This window comes from Spinacia oleracea, chromosome 3 (genome assembly GCF_020520425.1).
Source record: "Spinacia oleracea cultivar Varoflay chromosome 3, BTI_SOV_V1, whole genome shotgun sequence".
Lineage (NCBI taxonomy): Eukaryota > Viridiplantae > Streptophyta > Magnoliopsida > Caryophyllales > Amaranthaceae > Spinacia > Spinacia oleracea.
The window spans coordinates 29,210,136-29,229,490 of NC_079489.1; positions in this window are offsets into that span (position 1 = coordinate 29,210,136).

Below are 19,355 nucleotides of genomic sequence, written 5' to 3' on the forward strand. Positions count from 1 at the left end.
GGGGATGGTATTATTCGTTTTATTCTCTACGGTATTCAAAAACCTCTAGCTCCTACTTCCGAGCTGTCTTCTTCTGATGCGCCTCGAGAACATCATTTTTCCTTTGATGTTTCTCTTCTAGACTCTTTACTGTCTAAGCGGTTGCGTTCTGTGAAATCCATCCCTCCCAAATGTCGTTTGGGTTTTTCGCGAGTTCTGAAAGGGGCGCTTGATAAGGTGATTGGCAGACCAGATGACATCGCTTGTTGGGTTCAGTTGCTCGTGTTACCACTTTGTGTCCTTACGGCTTTTTCTCCGCGGAGTAATCGTGAGTGTTCCTCCGGTGTTAGGCGGCGCCGACAGGAAGAGTGTATCACCTCTGCTATTCGTTCTTGGGGTGTGCCGGGTGGTTCTGAGCATCTTATTATAGACACATTGGCTAGCGTGTCTCCCCCACTATTGGATGTTGGCGAGGACCATGATTTGACGGAGCGTAATATTAAGCAATGCAAGAGAAAGATTTCTGACGGTCACTACGCTGCTGCAGTTAGAGTTCTTTCGTCCTCAGGTCTTGCCCCTTACAATGATGCTACTCTTGCAGATTTGCAAGCGAAGCACCCTTCAGCTCCGGTCCCTTCCTTACCGGATATCCCTATTGATCATCACCTTACTGCTTCCTCCGCTGTTGTGTTGGAGCAGATTAGGGGCTTTCCGCGTGGTACTTCGTGCGGTAGAGTGTAATACCCCAATATTTTATGATTTTATACTATATATTTTATAGAGAAAATGAAGTTATAAGTATTAATAAATGATATTTCCTTTTTAGTTAGTCTCTTTTAATATTTTATTCAGAAAATTTAAAACACTATTTTATTATTAGTAGCACTCTTGTGGGGAGTTATAAATACCCATAAACCCTAATTATTTTGTAAAAAGACAGGTATCTTGGCCTCTGCCGTTTCTATTTCTCAATCCAAGATCCTTATGCATGAGTTAATTAGCATCAAATTCATCTTCTTTACCTAATCATCAAAATCACCAATTGCATCACATAAACACCTCACGCTGATTTCCTCTAATCATAAATTTGATTTCCATTAGCAAACCCCAAACAAACTACACTTCTATGATACGTCCTTCGATCTACTTTTATCGACAATTCTCCTTTCGATGAGTTTCTAAGCCATTCATCTTTATAAATTGTTGTTTTTCGTAATAGGAAAAACTCTAACGCCGGTTGAGTTTGATACTCGAAAATGTCACCTCAGAAGGTAATCACACGTACTTAGTCTATTCGAATTATCTGTATATGTAAATTGTAATCACGCTTAGTCTCTTCTAATTGTTAGTGTATATTATTAGTAGTAATCACACACACCTAGTATTTTCGAGTTGTTCGTATAGTGTGAATTATTATCACTATATGTAATCACGTCTATCCCTTTGAGATGCTAGTCTATACGGAGTATTAGCTAGTTGTAATAAAGCTCAGTTATGTTGACATAGTAAAATACTTGTTGTTTATTATGAAACTTGCGTGTAATTATTGTGCGTGGATTTATAATTACCTTTGCTATACTTGCGTTTGATTGTTTTAAATAACAATGATTATATAAATTAGTTTATAGTAGCAGTAGCAAATTTTAATTGTTATTTATCGTAGATTATATTCCCAGATGGTTATACAAATTTAGTTTTAGCAAGGTTTTGGTGTTTATATTGGGGAATTCAATAATCGCATTATAATTAAGGTTTTATATTATGGGATTGATCGACCGTTATATTTGGGTACTAAGTTTATTGTAGTAGAGGAGTGAGATTATTATAGAATGAGTTACTCCATATATGATTTTGGGATCTTGTGCCGTTATTGATAAGTTTATTATCAAACCCATTATGGGTATATTGAGAAAATTATGAGAAGGTTGATAAATTATTATATTCTTGGGTTGAGGCTCAACGTTATAGACCTTAGTCCTTGGCATGTTGGTGAGGAGATAGTAACCATTAGTAAAGGAGCAAGATACAATCTTTATTTTTCTTAATCTCCCTAAAAGTGGGATTTGGTCCAAAAGTGGCCTTGACTCAGAGAGTCTTTCTAGTAGCTATTGAGAGTTTCAAGTTTTTATACTTGTTGGTTTATTATTCGAATTACCCATGTCCAAGGCTAGGTATAGAACAAAGAGCAAATATGGCACCTATTGGTTTAAGTAAGTTTAGTAGAGGAAAAAGATTATATCAATATATTGAGGTTCAGTTGAAAGGAAGATCTAGAGTATCTATAGGCTATGGAGCTAAGTATTCTTTTGGGACTATACTTGAAATGTAGTTTCATACTACATTGTTTAAATGAGCATTTATTATTCTATATTGGTATGTTTTTATTTCAGGTGATTACTCAGCCTTTTGCTGACGTGTGTGTTTATTTGCTATGTGTGTTTGCGGCCATGTCTTTTTCTTATGGTGGCCCTGCGACGATCCTTTTGGAATTTGTCCACTATGGTGAGCAGTCAAGATTGACTGGAGCAGATCGATCGTGAAAGATGCAATTACAAGTTGAAGGAGCTCAATATTATCGTTTAGTCTTTTATGACAGTTTAATATTTTTCAGTTGTACAGTTTAAATAGACCACTTAGTAATCGAGTTGTAATAGTTTGAGTATTGTAAGCCTTAGCACTTGACAATGTGATCAAGTGTGGCGGTGATACCTCCGATTTAGGTGTAAGCTTCCGCAAATTTATTATAAAGTATTTTATATTCTTATTTATTTCTAGTTAGTAAATCGGCGGTGTTACAAAATGGTATCAGAGCCTATTCGGTCTTGAATTCACACAGGGATCTTCATATCCCAGTGTTTGGTTCGAGTTTTAGGATTAAAATGACTAACTAAGAGTTAAGCTTAAAAGTTATAGGACAAGCCGTTTAATTTATAAAGTATCTCTTTTTATGTGTTAGTTATGTGTTCCTTGTGATGTGACTATTTGACTAGCTTTAAGTTCGGGGACGAACTACCTTTTTTTTTAAGGGGGATAGAATGTAATATCCAAAATATTTTTGTAGCAAAGTTGGTATAATGTTTTTTTTAAAAGCTTTTGAAATTAAGTCACAAAGTTTTTCTAACTTAAGTTCCGGGAAATACTTCTTTTAAAGAGGGTATATTTTATATTCTATATCTTTCTAATTTTAAGTTTCGGGACGAAACTTCTTTTAAGGAGGGTAGATTGTAATACCCTAAAAAAAAAAAAATTCCCAACTTTAAGTTTCGGGACGAAACTTCTTTTAAGGGGGTAGATTGTAATACCCCAATATTTTATGATTTTATACTATATATTTTATAGAGAAAATGAAGTTATAAGTATTAATAAATGATATTTCCTTTTTAGTTAGTCTCTTTTAATATTTTATTCAGAAAATTTAAAACACTATTTTATTATTAGTAGCACTCTTGTGGGGAGTTATAAATACCCATAAACCCTAATTATTTTGTAAAAAGACAGGTATCTTGGCCTCTGCCGTTTCTATTTCTCAATCCAAGATCCTTATGCATGAGTTAATTAGCATCAAATTCATCTTCTTTACCTAATCATCAAAATCACCAATTGCATCACATAAACACCTCACGCTGATTTCCTCTAATCATAAATTTGATTTCCATTAGCAAACCCCAAACAAACTACACTTCTATGATACGTCCTTCGATCTACTTTTATCGACAATTCTCCTTTCGATGAGTTTCTAAGCCATTCATCTTTATAAATTGTTGTTTTTCGTAATAGGAAAAACTCTAACGCCGGTTGAGTTTGATACTCGAAAATGTCACCTCAGAAGGTAATCACACGTACTTAGTCTATTCGAATTATCTGTATATGTAAATTGTAATCACGCTTAGTCTCTTCTAATTGTTAGTGTATATTATTAGTAGTAATCACACACACCTAGTATTTTCGAGTTGTTCGTATAGTGTGAATTATTATCACTATATGTAATCACGTCTATCCCTTTGAGATGCTAGTCTATACGGAGTATTAGCTAGTTGTAATAAAGCTCAGTTATGTTGACATAGTAAAATACTTGTTGTTTATTATGAAACTTGCGTGTAATTATTGTGCGTGGATTTATAATTACCTTTGCTATACTTGCGTTTGATTGTTTTAAATAACAATGATTATATAAATTAGTTTATAGTAGCAGTAGCAAATTTTAATTGTTATTTATCGTAGATTATATTCCCAGATGGTTATACAAATTTAGTTTTAGCAAGGTTTTGGTGTTTATATTGGGGAATTCAATAATCGCATTATAATTAAGGTTTTATATTATGGGATTGATCGACCGTTATATTTGGGTACTAAGTTTATTGTAGTAGAGGAGTGAGATTATTATAGAATGAGTTACTCCATATATGATTTTGGGATCTTGTGCCGTTATTGATAAGTTTATTATCAAACCCATTATGGGTATATTGAGAAAATTATGAGAAGGTTGATAAATTATTATATTCTTGGGTTGAGGCTCAACGTTATAGACCTTAGTCCTTGGCATGTTGGTGAGGAGATAGTAACCATTAGTAAAGGAGCAAGATACAATCTTTATTTTTCTTAATCTCCCTAAAAGTGGGATTTGGTCCAAAAGTGGCCTTGACTCAGAGAGTCTTTCTAGTAGCTATTGAGAGTTTCAAGTTTTTATACTTGTTGGTTTATTATTCGAATTACCCATGTCCAAGGCTAGGTATAGAACAAAGAGCAAATATGGCACCTATTGGTTTAAGTAAGTTTAGTAGAGGAAAAAGATTATATCAATATATTGAGGTTCAGTTGAAAGGAAGATCTAGAGTATCTATAGGCTATGGAGCTAAGTATTCTTTTGGGACTATACTTGAAATGTAGTTTCATACTACATTGTTTAAATGAGCATTTATTATTCTATATTGGTATGTTTTTATTTCAGGTGATTACTCAGCCTTTTGCTGACGTGTGTGTTTATTTGCTATGTGTGTTTGCGGCCATGTCTTTTTCTTATGGTGGCCCTGCGACGATCCTTTTGGAATTTGTCCACTATGGTGAGCAGTCAAGATTGACTGGAGCAGATCGATCGTGAAAGATGCAATTACAAGTTGAAGGAGCTCAATATTATCGTTTAGTCTTTTATGACAGTTTAATATTTTTCAGTTGTACAGTTTAAATAGACCACTTAGTAATCGAGTTGTAATAGTTTGAGTATTGTAAGCCTTAGCACTTGACAATGTGATCAAGTGTGGCGGTGATACCTCCGATTTAGGTGTAAGCTTCCGCAAATTTATTATAAAGTATTTTATATTCTTATTTATTTCTAGTTAGTAAATCGGCGGTGTTACATAGAGATGGTTTGCGTGCTCAACACCTTTTGGATTGCTTGGGTGGCGCTGCTGTAGCTGTTTCTGATGAGTTGGTGGACTCTATTACTCAGGTAGTCAATCTGTTCCTTGCTGGAAAGTGTCCTGCTGAGCTTGGGGGATATATTGCTAGTGCTCCTCTTACGCCGCTTGTTAAGCCTGGTGGTGGTATTCGGCCTATTGCTGTGGGCACTATTTGGAGGCGCCTTGTTTCTAAGGTCGGGGCTGCTATGATTGGTCCGCGTTTAGGAAACTACTTAGGCGGGCTTCAGTTTGGAGTTGGGGTTCCGGCAGGTGGTGAGGCCATTCTCCATGTTGTCAATCGTTTGGTTGAGGCTCGTGGGGCCGATGTTGGCCTCTCTATGTTATTGGTGGATTTTCAAAATGCATTCAATTTAGTTGATCGATCGGCTTTGTTGCGTGAGGTTCGGCTACATTGTCCTGCTCTTTCGTGTTGGGTTGAATTCTGCTACTCTTCTCCAGCGCGGCTGTATTATGGGGAGCATACCTTGTGGTCTTGTCAAGGTGTGCAGCAAGGGGATCCTCTCGGCCCTTTGCTTTTTTCTTTGGTTCTACATCCATTGGTGTGTCGAATCAGAGACTCTTTTGATCTATCATTTCAGGCTTGGTACTTGGACGATGGCACTATCGTTGGTGACACTTTGGTGGTTGGAAAGGTCTTGGAGTTGATTTTGGAGGAGGGTCCTCATTTAGGTCTCCATGTCAATGTTGAGAAGACAGAGGTTTTCTGGCCTTCGGAGGACCCACGCAGTCGTCTAGAGGGTGTCTTTCCTGCGGATATTGCTCGTCCTGCGCTTGGTGTTAAGTTGCTTGGTGGTCCAGTCAGTTCGGATTCCTCTTTTTGTAAGGAGTTGGTTTCGCGACGTGTGTCGAAGACTGTTGTGTTGATGGATGTTGTAGCTGAGCTTAATGATCCCCAGTGTGAGTTGTTGCTTCTTCGTGCGTGCACTGGAGTTTCTAAACTCTACTTTGCTATGCGCACTTGTCCGCCTCATCTTTTTGAAGCGGCCCAATTATCGTTTGATTTGGCTCTTCGGGCTTCTTTAGAGCGTATCGTGACTGCTTCGGGACCTGGGTTCGGTGACTGGCAATGGCGTCTTGCTACCTTGCCTTATTCTTATGGAGGATTGGGTGTTTATTCAGCTGGTGATGTTCGGCATTATGCTTTTCTTGCATCCCGTTTGCAGTCTTCTGGTTTGCAGGATTCGCTTCTTCGGCGTTCAGGTGTTGATGGTCCAGGGTCGGCCTTTGATGAGGCTCTTGGTCTTTTCAATAGGACCGTGGAGACCGACCTTATGAGTAGCCCTAGTGAGATCGCTGCCCCCACTCTCATGAAGAAATTGGCAGACATATATTTCACGAAGGTTACTGCTGATGCGGAATCCACTCACTCCTTATCTTCCCGTCATGTTGCCCTATGGAAATCACAGCAGGGGGATTCCTCCTCAGCTTGGTTGCGGGCAGTCCCCATCTCGGGTTTGGGCCAGACTATGAACGGTAAGACTTATCGTTCGGTTCTTTGCTATCGGTTGGGTATTCCGTTGTTCTCTGATTCGGCGCCTTGTTCTGCTTGCTCTCGGGTTTTCGATGGGGACATTTATGGGGATCATGCCGTGTCTTGTGCTGGGATTGTGGGTATTAAACATCGGCATAATGTTGTTCGTGATACCCTTTTGGATATTTTCTATCGGTCGGGGATTTCTGCTCGCAAGGAGGTTAATGTTGGGCTGACTAGTGAGAGTAATGGAGCTCTTCGTCCTGCAGATATATTGCTTTATTCTTGGGATGGCGGTGTCGATGTGTGTGTTGACTTGACTGGGTCTTCCCCCATGACGCAATCTGGGTTGTCAGACTTCGTTCCGGGTCGGGTTGTGGCGGTTGCAGCGCAGCGGAAGCAGGATAAGTATGCGGCACGTTGTAGGGCTTTGGGTTACGGTTTCTTTCCTTTTTCCTTCTCCTCTTTTGGAGAATTAGAGAAAGGTGCTGTTTCGTTACTGAAGCGGGTCCAGGCGTACTCTAGGGCTCAAGACATTGGGGCACGGGCAGCTGCCCACATTTTCAGCAGGATCGGGTTCGCCATAGCTAGAGGAGTGGGGGCCCAGATTGTATCTCGGCTCCCCTCCAACTTCTTGTAATTTACTTGATCTTTGTAGCTTGTTAAGCTTGTAACGTTTTGGTGGTTTCCCATAATAATAATAATAATAATAATAATAAAATAAAAAAAAAAAAAAAAAAGGGCTAAATATTCACCGAGCCTATAAACAACTCAATTCTTGATAACTGAGTTTACAATGAAACCACCACCTGCAAATTGGCGGACTACCTGACACCATTCTTTCGAATGGGTGAATTACAATAACTCCGAATTATAACAAAATTCTTGTGTAACAAAACATACAATGAAACTACGCTCTAACCTCGTACTACCCCAACCCCAGTTCCAAGTAAAATAACTTGGTGAATAGACTTCAAAGATAGACGACTAGCCGAACGGTATATGATGGCGCTCCATCCTCCGGAAGAATACAAATTTGAAACCCGGCACTATATTTACACTAGAGAAAAAAGAATGCTAAATCTAAACTATAAACTAACTGCACAGCAAACCAAGAAATACACTCACAAAAACAAAGAAACTAACTTAATATATACAAGAAATATAATGAACTCAGAAGAGTAAATAAAAAAATAAAATTAAAAAAGGCTAAATATTCACCGAGCCTATAAACAACTTAATTATTAATAACTGAGTTTACAATGAAACCACCACCTGCAAATTTCCACATCAAGAACTCATCTTTTGGCTTGTACGAATTAATCGAAGCCAAGCAAGGTAAATCCTTCATGAAAAATTTCAAAAAGCAGCAGATCTGAACTAAGTTAGATAACTTGGTATAATAACTAATTTACACCAAATTAAGAGATGAAGAGGAGACTAGAAAATTTGGATGGGTGTGAAAAAAAGTTTTTATGTCCGGCTGAGGACGGAGAAACAGAATGTCCGACTGAGGACTTAAAACTCTGACAATTCCTTTGACCCATGACAAGATGACCGTGAATCAGAGGTTCTCAACATTTTTAATTGTGTTTGGGTACTATCCTTGATTGATGTTGGTAGTTTCTGTAATACCTTAAGAGAGGTAGCTACCAACAATGTTTACGGATACTACCCCTGCAGATGTTAGTAATTTCATAAAGACGTAAGGATGGTAATAATCACCAAAGTGTTTGGATACTATCCGTAAATGATGTTGATAATGTCCAAAAGAACATGAGGATATTCAGTAAAAACCTCGTTTCCTTCCTTCTCCCATGGCAACGGCAGACCTGCAACTTTTTCCAAACAAATTCCAGGCATGGTAACCATCATTAAATCGACGGAAATTCCAGATTTAACAATAAAACATTATTATTATTCAACATATTTAACACTCCTGACGAATTGCCAAACTTCCGTCGTCACTCCATTTTTTCTGGCGGCCACCAAAGTCTGTCATTTCTCGTTTCTACGGCCATGGCTACCGATAATTGTTGCAAATTCTATGGAACAAGTATCGAAATTCATTGCTCTTTGCTTCACAACACCTCCCTCTTCTGATTTCCAGATCTGACAACCCAAAACCCAGAATTCCGTGGTAAGAAACAAGGATGAAACTATGAGAATATAAAAGAACTCCGGAGATACCCATGAACGATGAACGACGAACGAGCTTTGTGAGGTCCTTCACTGCAGGCCGATTTGCCGGCAATCGGAACTCCGGCGAAACCTTGGATTAGCTTAAGAAAGAGGAGAGAGAAATAAACTTTTTTTTTTTTTGGCAAATAAAAATAAACTTAATTTTTAATTAATAAACTTAATTGTTAATTAAGTTTCCTAATTATTTTATTTATTAATTTCAGATAATACAAAAGATATTTTGGAAATTCAAAAATTACAAAAGGTATTTTCATAAATGAAATTGTGTAATTAAATATAAAGATAATAATTAAATTCATTAAAATATATTATTTTTATTAAATTTAAAGATAAAATAAAAGAATGTTGTGTGGCCCATATTAATTCTAAACAATGGTCATTTTTATGATGACCATGGTAGAATGATCCTATCACTATATGCCTTAATCTTAATTTTTTTAATTTTAAATTTGAATATTTTTATGCATGCGTTTTCTAAAAACGCCCGCATTTAATGTGCGAAAAAGATGGTTTTGCCCTTAAAGTTCACCCTCGTACTTAATTAAGACATGAATGGTACACGTAGCAGTTTGGTGTGTGTGTGTGTGTGTGTGTGTGTGTGTGTGTGTGTGTGTGTGAATGAGTCACAAGAGGTAGTAGAAGTTACAAATGGGGGTATAAGGATTCGAACCTTAGACCTGAACAAATGATAGGTAAAGATAATGTTGTTTACTGGGAACTGAAGAGGGGGAAGTGTTTGATCGAATTGATCGGGCCATGTAGGAACATGCCAAGTAAAAGCTTACCCGCGGTTCGGCCGTTTGCTAAATCAAAAGTCTTTCCCTCCCTCTCTTTCAATCTCTACCCCCAAGAGAGGAACAAAGATGACAAGAAAATCCCCAGAAAGCCTCTTTAAATTTAGAGTAGTCCAAAAAATGGGGGCTCTGATGCGGTGCTGCTTCTCGAAAAAGAGGAAACGCATATCCCATATAGGACATCGAGCCTTCTTCGATAAGGGGGGAAATTCAATCTGTAACACCCTAATAATTCCTTATATTTATAATTACCTTTTTCCGACTAATATAAAAGAATTACCAAGATATTACCGCCACCGTGATAACGGCTAAGGCTATTTACCAGAATTACGCAGCGGAATTTAACTCACTTTCAAAACGTATTAAATAGTTAATGGTCATTAAAACAACTTGGAACCACTAAGGCCCAAAACCAAAGTATTTAATCATTTAAAATCCATTAACTATAGTTCAAATAAATTAAGTAATTGTCATGACTAGAAATTAAATAGAGTTTATAAAATACGGAAGAAAAAACTCTCAATACGAATCCCATGATAACTTCTCCCGCAAGTCATCTCTACAAACCTGCTTTATTAAAATCTACTCCCCAACAACGCAAATGCAACGATGGATCATCATAGGGTCATTAAGGCGAAGACCATGACCAAAAGACATGAAGCACGAAGTCAGCAAAAGCTGAGTACGAACAAGCTAGAATAACATTCTATCCTAACATGCTTCACTCAACGAATTAATAATCCACATGCAAAAGCCATTAAATAAACAAGTAAACATGGAGACAAGACTCGACACTTGACACGACTCTTGACTCACAGTTGTAGACGCCAAATTTTGATCCCTAATTTTTGTTATGATCCGTTGTTAAGGAAAATATATATTTCTTTTTTTTAACATAATTTTTGCTCGAGTTTCTTTGTTTATTACCTCGGCGGTAATGGTAAGACGATTTAAGGAGTAACAACGGTGGTAATTAAAAATCCGAAAATATTAACAATAAAACAAAGACGTTTTATTTAAATGCCCAAAATCCTTACATTGTACTCCTAATCTACCAAAATAGCAAAAAATTGAAGTACAACTCGTATCGTGCGCATTTCGTGCCGGAAACCTCCAAGCTTCATAATTATGAAAACCACGAGCGCCACTAGTAGCACAAATAACGTCATGATCAAGTTCAAATACAAAGTTAGCATCCGAAAATGCTCATCGAAAGGAGAAGGAAGTGGTTGGTCTTGGTTGTTGGGAGCCATATGTGCCGTGAAAATGGAGGATTTTGATGTTTTTGGATAAGGTGGAGATAAGAAATAAGTGGTGAGTGGTGAATTGGATAGGGGTAATCTCCTTTTATAAAGGGGTGCTCCGTATACCATATTGTATAATATACTTTGATTCTACCGTATAATACGCCAACACGCTGACAATAACTTAATTCGAGTTTGTTATATGTAGCGGCACGCAAATATTTTTGTGTCTACCCCTTATCCAATATCACTACTTAAGGTGTTGTGTATAAATGTCTAGGGTCGCACAAATTTATATGTTACCATGAGTTTGTACCCGAAAAAGACAAAAACTCCAATTCATAGGACCCGGAATAATAACGTACTATGACCGGGTTAAAAATTTCGTATTAACAAACTAACAAATTTAACATTACTTACTACTAACGTAACACTACCAACATACGAGACCGCCTAATTACAACAAAACAATGCCTTTTAGAAATAATACTCATTACTTTTAAGCACTAACCAGTTTTTTTATATACTAATTACTAACTAATTAATTACTAATAAACTAACTCCTAACTAACTAAATAATCAACTACCTAAAATGAACTAGCTGTTAAAGGACAAAGCTAACAACAAAACAAAACTTGTGAATGAAAAACCCATGTGACTCTTTTTCAGTAAAATAAATGAAACCCACAACTTTTTTTTCAGTAAAACAAATTAAGATCTGTGATTCTTTGTATCTTCAAATCTAATTTACACAACTTGTGAGCAATCAGATTCAGAGCAACAGGTAAGAAGCTCAGTATCAACTTATGATGAAGGAGTTTTCATCCATAAATCAGTTGAGTCATCATCAACTGCAAATAACCGAATTGATCCTTTCGTACAATATCAATGCACGATACTTACATTCATACATAATTGAAGCGTTTTTTTTTTATGTAACGTCTTTCGATCTGAATAGAAATAGAGTTCATGTATTGGACACAACTGGTATACGTACTTTTTTTTTTCCCTTCTCTTATCCAATCGCGAAACTGATATATTTTACAATCGCTAGTCTCCCTACTACTAATATGGAATGTGTTAGGTGCTTTCATAAAAGAGAGATACCCATATCGGAATATACACCATGAAATGAGTACTTCTAAGATACTGCTTCCCAAGAAATACTATCTCCCAAAAGTACTTTCACTATTAACATACAGTATAATACGTCATTATTCTAACAATATGACGACAACCTTGTTAATATGCAGTATTAAAACGAGCTCTCGGATAAAGAAAATGACGTACGACCAATTTTCATATGACGCCCTTTTCGTAATAATGGGCCTACATTTCTAACACCCGACGTTTTTTTAACGAACAAACCTCTTTCCAAAATAATTATCTTATTTTTGATCTATTATGCCATAAAAATACATTCTTAAGCCGACGACGCTAATGGTCTTCATTTTTCTCTAAGACGCGTACCTTGTTTAGCCCGTTTGAGCTCCCGGACAGTATACTTTATCAGTTTGGCGAATAAAATGAAAGCGGTTAGAGGTCAATCAAGTCATGATTACTCAAATTTGCTTTTTTATTCACAAAATCCTCCTACTAATCTATATTTATTTCGTATAACCTTCAACTTTTGTTTATTTTCAATTTAGTCCCTTCTCACCCCTATAAATACCACCATCATTTTCACTCAAAAGGCGCCCAACCCCCATCATTCTAAGCTCTCTAAAAAAAAAAAGCTCTCATTCACTCACTTTCTCTAAAAAATCAATAATAAAAAAAAAAGTTTCATTCAAGTCAAAAAATAGTTTTAGTTAAAGAAAAATCAGAAAAATAAAAAAAACAAGTTTTTAGTTTAATTAATATCAATTTTCAGAAAATCAAAAAAGAAGTTATTTAATTTTCTTGGACAATTCACTTTGCAGTCACATTTTATTTCAATTGATCATTTGGATTAACCTCTCAAACATTGCTAGTCAGAGCCAAATGTAATATTCTTGTTCCTTTTATTTTTGTGAATTCCGATTATTTTTCATACATTACTAACTCTTTTCTTATGTGTGCTCTATAACCTGTTAGGGCATTATACGTGCCGGTTTCCTAATTTGGAAACAAACTAGAATTTGACCGACCACGGGTGAGATTCGAGAGTGAGTGTATGTGAAGTTTTTTTTTTGTATGTTGATCAGGGCCGTCTCCGGCAATTTGGAGGCCCTGTGCTAAACACGGATATTAGGCCCCTATAAATTTTTACGGACAATCATTTAATGTAAAACATAGAATTAATATATTAATATTTTTTTGTTTATACAAAATATAGAGTTAAAATAATAATAAGGTTTTTTTGTTTTATGTGGATTAGTTTGAGAAAATAAAGGAGAAAATAAAGGAGAAAAAGAAGGAGGAAAAGAAAAGAAAAGGGAATGTGGCAAGGATCGAACCCTATGGTTGGTAGCTACACACATTGTCTCCCTTACCAACTAAGACAAGATTTATATATTGTTCAATAAAGAAACTAAAAACATATTGTATTAATTTTCTGGGGGACTTCGCCAATAATATTTATTTTGGGCCCCAAAATGATGTGGCCCAGTGCTGTAGGTCCGATTGGACCGCCCAATGGCTGGGCCTGATGTTGATCACCAAAAAATGTTTTTCTCAAAATAAAGTTAAAGTGAGAAGGTGCATAAGAAAATTCAAGAGAAAGATGGTGGAACTTTAGTACTAGCCAATTTCTTCATTTTCTCTTTTTGTCAATTTTGTTGATAATTATATAAAATATCGTCACTTTTCAAAATTCACAAAAGAATTTTTTTACAGAAATTTGAAGTATTTAGAAGACCACGACATTTGGAAATTTTCAAAAATAATTTTTGGAAAAATCGCAATAAATCCTACACTTCGGACTAGCAAAACTGCTTTTTTCAGGTTCCGATTTCTTCTTTGCTGAAATTCGACCAGGTTAACTTGTTATTTTCTAAAATCTCAAAGAATACCATAGAAATATAAAATCCTAAGATTTCCAAATTGACCTCTCCCACCTCCACAAGATTTTTATTCAATTTCATAGAATATTTTCAAAAATATAAATCTAGGAAGACAGTTTCTTGAAAATGACAGTTTCAAATAAATAAGTTTTATTTTATTAAAAATATTAAATAAACTTTAAAATATGAGTTTTTTATACACATTACTCCAAAATGTTTCTAAAGTCTATTTTAAAAATAAAAACTTGATTTTGTTTTCAAATAATTAATTTATAATTTAATTTCACTTCAAGGTCTCAAAAAGGAGCAGTTTTAAAGAAAAATTATTTATAAATTATCTACCTTTGAGTTTGATCCCATTTTTTAACACTTTAAAGAAAACACTTATATCTTTCCAAAAAAGTATTAAACGCTCAAATCCGAGTTCAGAAGGTCATGGTATCAAATTTAAAGTCAACGAGATGTAATTTTCTCAACAGTTTTTTAAAGAAAATTGGTTTTTTCTTATAAAATTCGATTTACCCAAAATAAATTCCTATTTTTTCTTAGATAACAGATTTTGTAAGTATATATACTCCAAACCATTTACCACTTCGTTATACTTACCTAAAATTAATTTAGGTTAAGTTAAGTAAAGTGGAAAATTCTAAATAAATCTAAATATAAGTTTTATTACTTAGGTCTCTACTTTCCAAACATCCAAAGTGAAGAAATATGAAGACTAGTCAAGGCAATACAGTTTAAGGCGAAGGGATCAAAACTTGAAGCTACTCATTAGATAGGAATTATGATTATTGTAACATTTTTTGTATTTATGGCACTTGTAAACTAAAGTTCCACCATCAAATTGATAAAACAATAAAGGAATTATCTTATACACACTTCTTAATAATAAATTATTCGAGTGTTTTTTTTATTAAACTGGTTAAATCACTTTGCATGCTTGATCCATATATCGTTTCGCATTTGCATGAGATAAACCTAGTGACTTATGGTTTATGACCTTGAATTGAATAAACGGGTCAAATTGAAAATTTAGTCATATAGGATTGTGAAGTGATTCACCCACCTATAAAACCTATTATCATCAAATCTTGTTACCTATAATGAATCACTCTCAGTCTAGTATGACATGATTTCTATTATGAAACTATTATTCAATTTTAGGCCATATCAGGTGTCCCAACTTATCTGGTCAATTTCATAAACCCCAAACACATTACCTCAAAATCCACTCAGATAGCACATTACTATCCATCCTAAATAGAGTGAAGTTCAACCCAAAATAAGCAAATCACAAAGTTCAAAACAACTTTCTTTTCAGAAACAAGTCAATCCAAAAGTCGTCAATCGGGACGCATTTGTTGAATTGTCTTTCACAGAAGACTTTTATGGTGTCAATAATCGGGGTGATTTCCACAACCTTAATGGAGTGATTTGATTCCCAAAAGCGAGTCAGTTAAAGAACTATTACCAACCTTATTTTGAGTTATCCAACACTCTCTTTCCCTTCACCCGTTGGAATTGACCGCATAGGAAGGCACACTTGTCAGAACTACGTAGGGTTTTGATCCGGGAGTGGATTCAAATCCCACAATGAACGGTACGTAGGGAAACTTTAATGCTCAAACCCACCATACATCACCAGATTTATCTCATCATGTATTATATCATATTGTATCTGAGTGTGTTTGACTACTTGCAAATTATGTGACATTATGCATTAAGTTAATAACATTGTGAATGAACATAACCAATTATTGTAGAAAAATAGGGACAACATATTAGTAGGAGCCTGTTTTACAACAGAGGGAGAGACGAGTTCCAGACGTTCGATCTTCCTAACTTATACCCTGGACCTTAATCTTTGATTTCAAAAGACCGGATTTCATAGGAAAAGAGCCTTTTATTTTATGGAGCCATCATTGTTTACGGAAATTTATTTTTATTAAATAATTATTTTTCCCTTGAAAATGATGATTTCAAAAATCCGGTCCCTATCGGATAAAATAGGGTGGCGACTCCAAACTTTTAAACATTGTAAGCCAAACAGTCGGCTTATGTGGGATTCTGACCGCTAATTTAGGCCAGTCGAGAATCGGGTCCCACAGGCTGGCGACTCCACTGGGGAACTTTTTTATTTTTATTTTAAAAATAAAGTTTGAGGTATAGACCCAAAAATATGTTTTACCCTTTTAGAAAACAAACAACTATCCCAGTTGGTTATGATCATTCACGTGAAATGTTTAAATTTTTGTATGAATCATGTTTATGTGAAATTACGTGTGTTTGGGTTTGCTTATGTGAAATTCAGTCCGCACACACGCACTGGTACTATCATAACCTAGGCTCTGACCTGCTAATTTGCGGGGTTCATGGAGTTTAGACAATTATAATGAATTTAAGGACGTAAACCTGTATCCGCGCGTTATTTACAACCGGCTATGCAGGACCGTCCAACCCCGTATGGGGCCACTCGAACAATTATTTTCTTAATTGAACAAACCCTTGTAGTTAACGTGTTAGGACACATGGACCAACGCATGCTTGCCTTTTTATTTATGTTGTTAATTGTCTGTCCTGATTAATTTAATTCACATGCTTATATTTTTTCCTTTATATATTCGCGATGATTTTTTCCTTTTAACCTTTTCTTTTTTCGCTCTTTAAAATTTTGGCTTGTAATATCTTCGGAAAAAAAAAACTTTTTCCTAGTCTAATTAATCGCGTTTTATTGTCAAAATCATTTCGACTTTTCATAAAGAAATTTCCCTTCAAAAACAAATACGAACAAAGAATTTCTCACCCTCACAATGTCATGATTAATTCATAATCACTATTCAAAATTTCTCATGAACTAAGTTAAAAATCAATGCCAAAATACAGTTGACTTCACAAACATAAAAATCCCATAAAAATCTCCATAAAATGCGAATGATTCTAATGCTCCAAAACCAAATCAGATCATTCTAAAGAAATTTTGTTTACGGAATGGCTCTTGTTTTTGAAACCCGATTTTTTCCGGAAACTTATAATTCACTTTACTGCTGGCCAATTTTTTATGATGATTTTCAAAAGAGAAACCCTTTTTCTCAAAATGGACTTATAATATCACCAAGATACTTTTCTATTTCCTGCCATTTTTACTTCATTTTATTGAACTCCCGATAACAATACTAATATCATTCTTGTTTGAAATGACAGGTACTTCACTTATACGTACTTAATCAAGTTTTTAAAACATTATGAGTTCCGCAAAGCCAAGATACGAAGCTGGGAGTGAGAGGGGCCGCTGGAGGTCAATAAGTCAGATTTATTCCGAAAAGAGTGAACCTTTAGCTGTTATATACCACCGGCTGAAGTTGCAAGGATTCCTTGAGCCAAAACATCTCAATTATTCCATGCCTTCTCCCGCAGCGGACATGGCGAAGTATTGCAATTACTGCCATGACTATGGACATGATATAGAATCCTGTTCGGATACAAGACATGCTATACAACAACTTATTGACGACGGAAAAATTCCATTTCCAAAGGCTTGGGTTCCCCCTACCATATCATTCAGCGATGCAGATTTGCCGGAGGTCATTGATCACAATCAACCTTTATGCATCACCTTGGGATACACTTGTTATTTAATCTCAGGTATCTGGATTGACAATGGGTCAGCTTTCAATGTTTGTTCAAAAGGAGTTTTGAATGAAGTGGGGCACGGAAACACACCTTTAGGAAATTCTGACAAGATTTTAATGGCATACGATAACATCCCAAGAAAGTCAATTGGGACCATCACTTTGAAATTGGGGCACAAGAGTTGGGAATGTGATGTAGAATTTCAGGTGGTCGAAGCTCCTACGCAGTTTCCCTTTCTACAAGGGAGACCATGGCTTCATGACACACGAGTTATTGCCTCTACCCTTCATCAAAAAGTGAAAATCCCAACACCAAGGGGAATAATGACCATCCATGGGGACATGGTTGTTCCAGAAGTATCATTAGTGTCTTGCAACATGATTGGTTCTGGAGAAGGTTCAACCTCCGAACGTGCTCCACCTAGGTTAGGAAACAATGATGATAAGGCATCATTATGGGAATTAATATCAAAGTCTCAAATGCATCAAGAAGCCTTCATCGGCTACCTCAAGAGGACTGCGATTGACATCACGACCCCAGCCAAAGACCTGATGAAAATGTTCAAACTCGATTGGCAACTTGTCATGAAAGATTTGGCCGAGAGGGACTTCCTAGAAGACACATTAGAGCATACAATGATATGTGACGACAAGAAGTGTTTTGGTGGAGGGAGGATATCCCATCAATGTATGCCCCTATAAGACCTTCGTTAAGTGGGGATATGAACGAGAAGAACTTGAACCAGCGACCTTTGAAGATCTCGGCGATGAGTATACAAGTGGAAAAGTATGGGGTAAACTGAGAACTACTGTCGACTATAAGGGTATATCATTTACCACAGAATTCATAGTCCTCAATATCCCCTCACTCTTTGACATAAAGCTCGGCCAACCCTGGACGTACAAAATCCATGCCATCCTCGCCACCCAGTCAGAGGGTTCATTATGGTCACCGTGTCCTCCTTTGTTTCCAGAATACGATAGCCGATCTAAGGTTTCAAATAAGGCTAAGGTCTTCGAAGTCTCCACCATCACCCAGGAAGTTCCTTCAACAGAACAGGAGGTTGTGAATCTGGACCTTTTAATGTCATATGAGAACGTAGGGATAGAAGAAAAGACCATGATACCTGTAACTCTTGATCAACTGACTTACTTGGCCGATACGTACCCTTCTTATGTCAAAGCACCATTGGGATCTTCGGTCTCATGGATTGATCTCCGTAAAATTTCCCGAGACGACCCGCATCGGAATAATAGATTAGACTTCACAAACGATGATTTGCCTCCACATCCATATCATAATCATGCATTGTACATAACCTTGTTACATAGCAGCGGCTACATAGATAATATTCTGGTTGATAATGGATCGGCGATCAACATAACTTCACGAGACTTCCTTTACGAACTAGGTTATGAGGCAAACCAAATAACTCATTACTCGGGCTTGTCTTTTGGTTTTGATAATACTCCAAGGGAGATAACCAGAACCATATTATTGATTTTGAAGTACGGACCAATCGTGTATGAGGTGAATTTCCATGTGATAGACTGCGAGACTTCATACAATATCTTGTTGGGACGACCGTGGTTACATGCGAATCAGATGGTTGCGTCAACATTGCACCAGAA